This window comes from Miscanthus floridulus, chromosome 8 (assembly GCF_019320115.1).
Source record: "Miscanthus floridulus cultivar M001 chromosome 8, ASM1932011v1, whole genome shotgun sequence".
Classification (NCBI taxonomy): domain Eukaryota; kingdom Viridiplantae; phylum Streptophyta; class Magnoliopsida; order Poales; family Poaceae; genus Miscanthus; species Miscanthus floridulus.
The window spans coordinates 187,793,375-187,804,124 of NC_089587.1; positions in this window are offsets into that span (position 1 = coordinate 187,793,375).

The following is a 10,750-nucleotide window of genomic DNA, read 5'->3' on the forward strand; positions in this document are numbered from 1 at the left end:
TCTTGGCGAAGAACTAACAACCCTCATAGTGGCGCACTAGCTTCTCTGCGTCAGCTACTGCTTACGGCCAATAGAACCCTGCTCGGAAAGCCTTACCGACCAGTGTTCTTGAGGCCGCGTGGTTGCCACAGGAGCCAGAGTGGATTTGGTCCAGGAGATGTTCGCCTTCCTCCTGGGTTATGCACTTCATCAAGATTTCCTCCTTTGCGTTTTTGCGCCATAACTTGCCATCGACGAGTAGATACTGCTTACTGCGACGTATCAGGCGCTTGTTTTCTGTCCGATCAGTATAACCGCTACCATCTATTAAGTACTTGATGAAAGGTATTCTCCAGTCAGGCTCATGAGTGGTCGGAGGCAGCTCGATGGTGCTCGACGCCAGAACCATAGCCACCAATTGCTGGTCTGGAGGCTTGTTGACCATGGAATCTTCCTCTTCGATGGAAGGCGTGAGTAGGTCTTGGACGAATACGCCATGTGGGATTTTGGCTCGGGATGATCCTAACTTTGACAGCGCATCTGCTGCTTGGTTCTTGTCCCGGACCACGTGTATGTACTCGATGCCATAGAACCTGCCTTCTAGCTTTCTTATCGATTTGCAGTATGCGTCCATCTTTTCGCTGGTCGTGTCCCAGTCCTTGTTGAGTTGGTTGATGACTAGAGCCGAGTCTCCATAGACATAGAGACGTTTAACACCAAGCTCAACCGTAATGCGTAAACCATGCAGGCATGCTTCATACTCGGCGGCATTATTAGATGCTGGGAAATATATCCTGAGGACGTACCAGAGCTGCTCCTTGGATGGTGATACGAAAAGAACTCCTGCTCCCGCACCGTCAATGTTGAGAGAGCCATCGAAGTACATCGTCCAATACTCGTCGGATCCCGGAGAGGCAGGCGTGCTTAAGTCTGTCCACTCGACGATGAAATCGACGAGTGCCTGAGACTTGATTGTAGTATGGCTTACAAATTCCAAGGAGAAGGGGCATAGCTCCATTGCCCATTTGACAATGCGCCCGTTCGCATCCTTATTGCGAATGATGTCCCCCAAAGGGTACTCGGTCATGACCACCACACGATATCCGTCGAAGTAATGTCTCAACTTTTGGGATGTTATCAGTATGGCATAGAGCAGTTTCTGAATCTGTGGGTACCTGGTCTTGGATTCGTTGAGTACCTCACTGATGAAATAAATTGGCCGCTGTACCTTATAGGTGTGGCCCGGCTCGTCGCGCTCGACCACCATGGTAGTGGAGACCACCCGATTGGTTGCCGCAATGTAAAGTAGGAGAGTTTCATCTTCTCTGGGAGCAGTGAGGACCGGAGGTGATGTAAGGTATTGTTTTAGCTGCGTGAAGGCAGCGTCTGCTTCCTCCGACCATTCAAACTTCTCGGATGCTTTGAGCAGTTTGAAAAACGGTAGTCCTTTTTCTCCTAATCTTGATATGAAACGGCTTAGAGCAGCCATGCATCAGGTAAGCTTCTAGACATCCTTCACCTTTTTGGGGGGCTTCATGTCTAAGACAGCTTTGACTTTCTCTGGGTTAGGGCGTATGCCGTCATAACTAACGACGTTGCCAAGCAGTATACCAGAAGGAACACCAAAGATGCACTTCTTTGGGTTTAATTTCCATTGGAATGTATTGAGGGCTGCGAAGGTGTGTTCCAGGTTGTCAACAAGGGTATGTGCTTCCTTGGTTTTGACAACTACATCATCAACATAAGCCTCGACGAGGCTGTCTTTTATCTCGTCGTTGAGGCAGGCCTGTATAACGTGTTGGTAGGTAGCCCCGGTGTTCTTGAGCCCGAATGACATAGTTGTGTAGCAGTAGGCGTCGAAAGGCGTGATGAAAGATGTCTTGATCTGATCATCCTTTTTGAGAGCGATCTGGTGATAACCAGAGTAGCAATCGAGAAAGGAAAGCAGCTCGCAACCGGCAGTTGAATCTATGACCTCGTCTATGCGAGGTAAGCCAAAGGGGTCCTTAGGGCAATGTTTGTTGAGATCAGTGTAATCAACGCACATTCTCCATTCATTATTCTTTTTGCGTACAAGAACCAGGTTGGCTAACCACTCCGGATGATACACTTCTTTGATAAATCTGGCTGCCAAAAGCCATGTAACTTCTACCCTAATCACCACCTTTTTGTCACGAGTGAACCGTCGTAGCTTCTGCTTGATTGGTTTGGCCTTGCTGTTGACATTTAAGGAGTGCTCGATCAAGTTCCGAGGTACACCGGGCATGTCGGAAGGTTTCCATGCGAACACATCCACGTTGCTCCTCAAGAACCTGACGAGCGCGTCTTCCTATTTGGGATCCAGGTTGGCCCTGATAAGGGCTGTTTTGCTGGGATCGCCATCGACCAGCTGGATTGCCTTGTGCTCCTTAGACCTGATGTTCTTGCATGGAGCCTCGAGCTCTGGGATCTCTAGGTGGTCGACTGAGGTCTTCTTAGCGTCGAGCATGGTCTCGGCCATGCGAATAGAGAGGTCGTGGGCCTCTGCTATTTTGAAGCTGTCGTCCTCGCATGTATAAGTTGCGTATACGTTGCCCCTGAGGGTAAGAACTCCTTTCTCGGTAGGCATCTTGAGCACCAGATACCTGTAATGAGGTATGGCCATGAACTTGGTGAGTGACGGTCGACCAAGAATAGCATGGTAGGTGCCATCGAAGTCAGCGACCACGAAGTTGACGTAGTCGGTGCGGAAGTGGTCCAGAGTCCCAAATTGCATAGGTAACGTGATTTGCCCGAGAGGTGTAGAGCTCTGTCCGAGGAGAACGCCCCAGAACTATGCCTCGTATGGCTTGAGGTCCACCTGGGCTATTTTCAGGGCGGGCAAACTGTTCTTGAACAGTATATCGATGGAGCTGCTGTCGTCGATCAGTACTCTGTCGAACTGAACCTTGTTGATACAAGGATCGAGGACCAGGGGAAAACGTCCTGGTTTAGGTATGGTGGCCCATTGGTCCTTTCTGCTAAAGGAGATTTCGCGGTGAGACCACGGAGGGAGCCGCAGATCGGTGAGAAGGTTGTCGGTGTTTGCCACGTTCAAGCAAGCACGGGCGAGCAGCTTGCGTTCTCGTTTGGTCTCGATGGATACTTTGCCGCCAATGATAGTGTGCACATGATCAGTTGGCTTGATGTATTTACGACGAGGGTCTGCATCGTCGTCGTCGTTATCCGTGTTGCGCTGTTCCCCTACGTCGTTAGGCTTATTGGACGTATCCGGAGCCTGTTGACGCGTGTAGATAGTCTTGAGGACGCGGCAATTCTCCATGGTATGGTTTGACTTAGGATGGAGCTGGCAGGGCCCTTTCAATGCTTTGGCGTAGTCGTCTTCATAGTTGCGGCGTCTGCCACCCTTTTTAATGGTGTTGACCTCGCTGTCGTCTTCCCGAGCACGCTTGCTCCTATAATCGTCACGGCGGTTACGCCGCTGATTACGTTGGTCACGGTGGTCGCGGGAGTCATTGCGCTGGTTGCAGTGGTCAAAATTGTTGTTCCGACCACGGTTGCCGCGGTAGTCGTCACGGTGTGGGGGGTGGTCGGAGCGTGGGACCCTTGATGCTTCTTCAATAATTATCTTTTTAGCGTCGTCGGCGTCCGCATATTTCTTAGCGGTGGCCAAGAGCGCTGTGACTGATTCAGGTCTCTTGCGGAGGAGCTTGTCCCTTAGGGCATCGTGGAAGCGGAGGCCAGTGACAAAAGCCTCGATTGCCTCATTGTCGGAGATTGATGGGACCTTGATGCACATCTCTGAGAAGTGCCGGACATACTCGCGCAGTGGTTCATCTTTTCGATCTCGAATCCGTTGCAGATCGTATTTATTGCCTGGCTATTCACAAGTAGCAATGAAGTTGTCGATGAAAGCTTGCTTGAGCTCCTGCCAAGAGTCAAAGTAGTTCGCCGGTAAGCTGACCAGCCATTGGTGACCTGCATGGCCAACATCGACTGGGAAATAGTTGGACATGACGTGCTCGTTAGCCATGGCTGATCTGCACGCAGTCTCGTAGAGCATGACCCATAATTTAGGGTTTTCCTTGCCGTCATACTTCTGAAGTTTCTCGAGCTTGAAATTCTTGGGCCATATGACTTGGCGAAGGTGTGAAGTAAACTGCTTTAAACCCGGTGGGCCGTGGGCAGTGTCATATTCCATACGGCGATAGCTTTCGTGGGATGCTCAATCGTCGGCCCTCTAGTTGATGCGAGCGCGCAGATCGCGTCCACCGAGGTAATGGCAGAGATCGTTATTGCCATCGCGGTGATCTCGATTGCCATCTGGATTAGCCCTGCGGCCGTGGTTATCGTGGCGATTGTCGCGGTTGTCCCAGCGGTTATTGTCCCGACGGTGGTTGTCATTCTGGCCACCATCATGGCCACCGTTTCCACCTTGATGGTTATCTAATGGGTCATTGTTGCGCGAGCCACGTTGGTTGAGTGGCTGTGAACGACTTGGGTGCTGGCGGCTGTGGCTTGACTCGTCTGAGACGGATGGAGCCCGAGCTTGGTTTACAATCTCCGCGGTCTGGGCCATAGCAGCCGTCAGATAGGCTTGTATTTCATCACGAACTGCTTGGGTTTCCAGGGTGTTCGGTAGCCGTTGCATTGTCGCCATGGCGACGGCTACGTTGGCACTTGGAGTCCTGAAGACCTGTTTGTCTCCCACCCTATCGAAAGCATCGTTGAGGTCACGTGGCTGGACCCTTATGCGTCGTGCCTCCTGGTCTGCTTCGGCTTCGATTTGCCGGCGATTAAACCGGTCAATGTTGCACGCTTCGCATGGAGTCCTTTCTTGTTCTGTTTCACCAACTGCCGGTGGTTCATCATTGCTGACAACGTTGATCAAACCCCCTCGCCTTGGCGGGAAAGACGGGAATTGCGGGAACCCCGGGGCATGATCTGGGATATCCAGATCGTATTCGACGCCTTCATCGCCATGATGCTGGAGCTTGGTGTGGATGAAGGCATCAGATGCGGTGCCAGACGAGGAGCTGGAGTCACCCTCTTGGACCGTGTGGATGGATCCTTCTTGATAATCTTCAATCCGGATCATGTTGACGAAGTTGCGTGGCTTCGGCCGAGGTCGGTGCATAAAACACAGATCCAAGCAACGTTGTAGGTTGTACACGTAGCTGGAGGCAGCGTTTCGCAGGCCGTAGGGCTGGACATGGTGGTTCTCCATCGAGGCTTCATACTCGGAGAGTCAGAGACCCGTCGCGAAGGCTAGCTGGCGACGAGCGGAGCGCCCCTCAGGAGTAGATATGACCACGAGATCTGTTCCAAGTCGTGCAGGACGACTGGTCCGAGCTGGTCGGGTAGATCTATTGTGGGGAGCGGTTACCTGCTCATTAGGTTGACTTTGAATCGTAGTTACCAGAGCTAGGGTTTCAGCGAGTTTGATGCCGACCCGATCGATGGAGTCGAGCAGGTCGGTGTTGTCGATCTGCTTCCCTTTGTAGCAGGGAAGCGGATGACGGGTTGTCGACGTGGCTAAAGATGATGTAGGCGTGGTCGAAGCCAGATGTACCATGGTCGGAGCCAGATCCATCGTGGTCGGAGCCGTATCCACCATGGTCGGAGCTATATCCACCGTGGTCGGAGCCGTAGCCGATGCAGGTGAAGTAGTGGTCGGCGCAGACTGAATCCACGCCTCCTCCGTGGTCGTGGCGATGAAGTCGTCGGAGCCAGTGGTCCAGGTGATCTGGCCGACGGTGAACGTGAGGCCGTTCGGCGTAGCCATGGAGCCAGAGATGATGACCATCTTGTTTGCTTGGAGAGCAGTACGCACACCCCCTACCTGGCGCACCACTATCGACGAAATATGGTCGGCAGTCTACCTAGGGGTATGCCCAAGGTAGTATATTATCGGCAGACAGATGCGCAAGCCCCAAACAAGACGGTGACACAAGACAGACACGAGGTTTTATCCAGGTTCGGCCGCCAAGAAGGCGTAATACCTACGTCCTGTGTCTGATTTGTATTGCTGTATGTCAATGAGAGATGTTTTTTAGAGGGGTCCCCTGCCCGCCTTATATAGTCCGGGGGGCAGGGTTATAGATCTGGAAACTAATCCTAGCCAGTTACAATTGCCATATGTGGCCGGATAAGGATTCCTATTCTAACCGACCAGGATCTTGCTTGATCGCCAAATCTGTCTTGATTCCTTACGCGGGACTCCGATCAGGTTGGCTGGGCCGCACGTCGTCTTTTGATGGACCGAACCCACCGATCCGGGCCGACCCAAGCTTAGCCGTAAGGGTATAGGGGTTAATACCCCCACACCAGGTGAGCCTCACGCTCTTTGGTGGTTTCACCATCCTAGGTGACGCTATCATGGCTGATGTGAAAGATCTCGCCCCCCGAATCTTGACAAAAAAGGGGGCAGCTGGAGACGGTCTCGGTGGAGCCCTCGGAATAAGCGTTGGGGCTCTCATCCAAGATGTTGTGGAGTGAATCGTCCGAAATCTGGCGGATAGCCACCATATTCACCATGGGTGCTGGCTGATCGGCCTTAGACAGATCAATCTTGTAGAGGTCGTCGATGTAGTCGCGCTCGGCGTGGTCGATGAAGAGGTGGTGGATGGCGTTTTGGTACGCAAATCCCGCGCCCACCAGCCCAAAAGGATAGGGCCTCGGCAAGGTCTCCATTGGGGCTTCATAGTCGACCAGGTGCAGGCCGGTAGCAGGGAGTGGTCGGCGTCACACCGTGCGCCCTTCTGGAGTTATCATGATCACCAGATCTGAATCTTGCCGCCTTGGAAGATGCGGTCGAGCAGGTCGCTCGGTCGCAGCGGCTTGGCGACCTTGGCGCGCAGGATTCCCATCGCTCGTGGTAGACCAATCTAAGACCGAGTCCACGAGGAGCGAACATTCTGCTAAGCGGTTGGTGACCCGATCGATAGATGCGATCAAATCTTCGTTGCCAATGGATCTCCTAACCCAACGGCGGGGTGCCAGGATCGGAGATGTTGTTGTAGCAGTTGGCATGATTGATGCAGGATGATTCTGCACCGCCTCCATGATCTCTTCGACGCCGTCGGCGTCGATGACCTAGGTCATAGATCCAATCGTGAATGACTGGCCTGGCTCGGGAAGGACCATGGAGCTCGAAAAGCGGACCATTTGGCTCGCCATGGAATCAGCGTGCACACCCCCTACCTGGCGCACGATTGTCAACGAAATCTAGTCGGCAGTCTACCGAGGGGTATGCCCCCGGTAGTAGATGAATCGGTGGAGGTGCGCGCGATGGGAACTAGATGGTGACATAGAACGCAGAGACAACGATTTAGGCAGGTTCGGACCGTCAGCTTGACGTAATACCCTACATCTTTTGTCTTTGGTGGATTGTATTATGAGATGAGAGATGAAAACGAGGGGGTCCCTACCCGCCTTATATAGCTCGGGGGATAGGGTTACATGTCGGTTGTATCTATCCTGATCGGTTATATGATATATGTTTGTAAGGAATACGATATCTAGCATATCCGATCAGATCTTCCTTCGTCATCAAGGAGGCTTCACGCAGTCTTGCGGTGCACGCCAACCTGTGCTGTACCCCGCGCGGCTTAATCTCATGGGTTGGGCCTCCCCTGGCGGCTCGGCCATGTATAGCCCTTTGGGTATCGGGGGTTATACCCCCACAACTACCATGGTAGAAATAAAGCTATATGTGCTGGACAGATAACTTGTCTGTAGTACACGGCTACTAGTTCATACAAAGATTTGATTTTTGAACATTTGAAAAATGGTAAAGCATTAATTATTTATTTTCGTGGAGTGTCACATATCGCTTTGATGGACAGTATGTTGTTTGAGCATGCTTGTTTCTCTGTTCATACTCAACCATTTTGGCTCCCTAACATTTGATTTGAACTAATATTTGAATTTCTGATTTTAGTAAAGCATAAATGATTTGACGAAGTGTCTCTTGACTGCGTCGACGAGCTTCTCTTGTGTGACTGCAGTACTAGGTGACAATTTCATACAAGGATTAGCACAAATAATCTGCAGATCAGACTGTCTACTCAGGTACTCACGCCGCATACGCTAACAGCCTTGCTATAATACTTCTGAACTTTTAAATGTCAAAATCAATATTTCTGAACTCATATTTGCTGTGCGATAGCTACTCAGGAAGTTTGAAGTTTAGCTGTTCCAGTTGTCAGGCGGTGACAGTACTGCTTTGGTAGTTGTTCATTAGCAGATATTCCCCTAATTTGCTTGGAGCACTTCAACTGAAACGGGCGTTAATCATGTCCTTTTTCAGATGGTCACTCATACGCACTTTTGATTCTATAATGACTCTCTTTATGTGTTTTTAGAGATTCTCTCCTACATGGAACCTATTGAAAATCAAGGACAGGGTTGTTCGACACCATTCAGAGATTTAACAAACCCAATAAATGAAGTCGTCGAACGTAAAAGGCAAAGAGAAAGAGCATGACGTGCAGCTATTACTGAAGAGCAACGGAATGAAATTAAAACAAACAGTAGGAAGCGGCGCGCAGCAATGACCGAAGACCAACGTGATGAAGTTAATAGGAAGCGTCGTGAAGCATATCATCGAAGAAAAGTTAAATCTATTCTCCATGAAGTATCCAAAGGTAACATTACATAGATGTCGGTGTTTTATAAACCGGACTAGTAAATTTATACGATTGCCACGCTGCTCTAGGAAGACGATGGTAGCATCCAAAAGACACGAGTATTTATACTGGTTCAGGCCGGAGCCCTACGCCCAATCTCAGAGATGATCGAGTGCGTGTTTGTCGAATATCTATAGCATCACGTCGCCTCATCCGATGGTTAAAGACGCAACTGCGGCCTCGTCCGACCCCCAGGGGCCGGGCGAGGCCTCGTCCAACTCCGAGGACGAGGTTTCCGCCTCGTCCGACCCCCAGGGGCCGGGCCACGCCTCGTCCGACTCCGAGGACGAGGTTTTCGCCTCGTCCGACCCAAGGCGTGGGCTCCAACTCCAAGGATATGGTTTCCGCCTCGTCCGACCCCAAGGTGTGGACTCCGACTCGTCCATTCTCATGGGGAGGGCTCTGCCTCGTCCGATCCCCAAGGGTCGGATTCCGTCTCTTCCGCCCCCCGGGCGAGATTTCTACCTTGGCCGTTCCCCGGGTGTCGGATTTGCTACCGGACAAAAGCAGTGGCCCTAGGGTAGGACCTGAACCACTTCAACCACTATGGCGTGGAGGCACACGCCCGGGAGGACGTCTCGGGTGTGTCCTGATGCGACTGGCGGTCGCATCAGGCCATGGTGGGAGACTAACGTCGCCCATCGCGTCAACAGGCCAGCACTGTGCTGCCAACTCCCTGCCTGACCACCATCCAATGTTAGTCAACCAGCGTCAGTGGATCGGCACTTTACCACGAACCCCCCCGTATGGCCTCCGTCAGGGGACCCTTTGACCATTACCGTCCGCTTGGATGGGATGGAAGACAAGAACGGCGCACGATGCCCGCACGCATGTAGCAGCAGCCAACAGGATCCCGATGTGACGCCGCTGCCACCATGATCTACAGGGTCAGTGAGACCGACACGAAGAGGAGGACGCCACGCCTCCAGGAGCCCTATTTCTTTTTCTTGGGCTATAAAAGGGAAAGCAGGGCGTCCCACTAAAGGGGGGACCGGGAGATCGAACAAGGGCATCACATAGCATTGGTTCACCACACCGTATCAGACACCCAGCAATCGAACCACAAAGACTTGGGAGCTACCTCCCTCTCTCGTCAGTTTATAACCCCCTACTACAAACTCAGTGCTGGTAACACGAGCAGCCCAAAACTGGACGTAGGGACATTCGGCCCAAACCAGTATAACCCTTGTGTCCTCTTAGCACACCATCCGAGCCAGACGCGCAATATACAAATTTACCCGTTGGTGCTTACTCGAAACACCGACAGTTGGCACGCCAGGTAGGGGCCTTTTGCGCGTTTTCAACATCAACACCAGGCCTCAGATGGCTAGTCACGACATCAGCTGGGTCCTAGGTGCACATGTACGCTTCGGGGATCTAGACTTCATCATCACGACGAAGGGAGAACTGGCACGGGCGCCCGTCGTCATTCAACCTCTCCACTCCGCTGGCCTCGACGTGATCGCTGAGTCACTGGAGGAGCTACGGCTACATGCACCGGAGGCCCGCGCCCCCGGGAGCGAGCAACTCCTCGATTCCAACTACAGGAGGTTGGAGCGTTAGCTCGGCGTCTTCCTAGGACCCCAACCATCCCAGGAGGGCCTGTGCCACCTCACCTTCATATTCGCCAATGTCATGGCACAACTTGCTAGGGGAGAGCCGCTCTCCCCAGAATACCTCATCCGGAGCGCCCCGACAGCGCTCCCATTCGGTCTTCGCAACACTCCAGATACCGTTGGCCACCTTGTGGCGCAACACATGATTCCATCCCCCACGAACGACGAGTTCGTAGGGGTTATCGAACATGTTGTGGAATCTTTCCACGACCTCCTCGCTAAGGAACCAGAGTCGCCCTTTGGCTCTGATTCTAGCAGAGGGAGCCATCACCCCTCTTGTGAATGCTCCATGACAGGTACCCCCGAGGGACACGTTGAAAGCATCCACGAGGAGGAGGCTTCCCCGACAAATGACCTCGACAATGAGGTCGAGGGCGAGGCTGGGGCCCCACATCGCCTATGGGTGGAGCAGCTGAAGGCCCTACACCAAGAGCTCGAGGAAGCGTGACTCTAGCTCGAGCAGGAACATGCGGAGCTCGAGCACGA